We start from the raw sequence: 1,124 nt of genomic DNA on the forward strand, positions 1-1,124 counted from the left end.
AGTATAAAAATAAAATTTTACGCCAAATGCGTAAAAGTTGGCAGGTATGCTTTTGTTTCTTCTCATTCGCGTCTAGCAAGTCTTGAATTGGAAGCCTGTTTTTGAGTGCTTGAAATATGTCGACTGTTATATCTCACTTAAATATTTTTGAAGCCCATGAAGTTTTCAATCAAGTAATATTTTACCGCTTCAAGTTTTTTGGGATTATTTATTTAACATTTTTTAAATTCTCAGTTATTTTCCCAGATATTATGTTCGTTTTATATAAAGTTTATCATAAAATGTATTGCAAGAATTTCTTATGAAATTTTTAAGGAAAGCAGATGAAAATTCAATTGTTTATTAGATGTTTTCATTATAGTTCGGATCATCGACAGCTTTCTTTAAAATTTTATAAGAAATTCTTAGAACAAATTTTAAGATGTAACTATATAAAATGAATCTTGAAAATAATAGAGACTGTATCAACTGGATTCTTATAAGTTTCACTCAATATTTTATTTCTTACTTTTTGTTGCTGAAAAGTTTTTTTCTAATTTTTTTGAAATAATTTCATTAATTTTAATTTTAAACAGTTATTAATAATGCTTGTTGCGTATCAAAAATATTCCAACTAGTAAGAGCGCAAAAGTTAAAATTTAATGTTTTTATTAACAAATTTTTTTCTGCAAATACGAAAATATAGCAAAATAAATAAATAAATAATTGAAAATACCAATGTTAAAAGAAATTAAAGAATATAAGAGTTTAAGTCTTTTTTTTCTTTTGTTCTTACTATTTCTGATTAACTAAAATACCAAATAAATGCGATTTTTGCAAATTTTCCTAAGTATCAAAATTTAAATGTTGTTAAGAATGTGAACTTTTTGTTTAAAATTACGGATTTAATTCCCTAAATTTAAATATTGAATGTTAGCTGTATAAATATTTTGCACTCTCCTAAAAATAGTGTTCAGAAATAAAGGTAAAAAAATATTTTTAGACTATTTTTGAAATATTATAATGAATATTTTTCTTGATTGCATCAAAAGAAAATTTTTGTGGGTGTTTTTGAATATCATGAAACCTTTCAGTATTTTAAGCGATTATTTCTTATCTCATTTTACATACGGCAACAGAAGTTT

This window comes from Parasteatoda tepidariorum, chromosome 5 (assembly GCF_982258835.1).
Source record: "Parasteatoda tepidariorum strain Cologne lab strain chromosome 5, Ptep-v5.0, whole genome shotgun sequence".
NCBI lineage: Eukaryota > Metazoa > Arthropoda > Arachnida > Araneae > Theridiidae > Parasteatoda > Parasteatoda tepidariorum.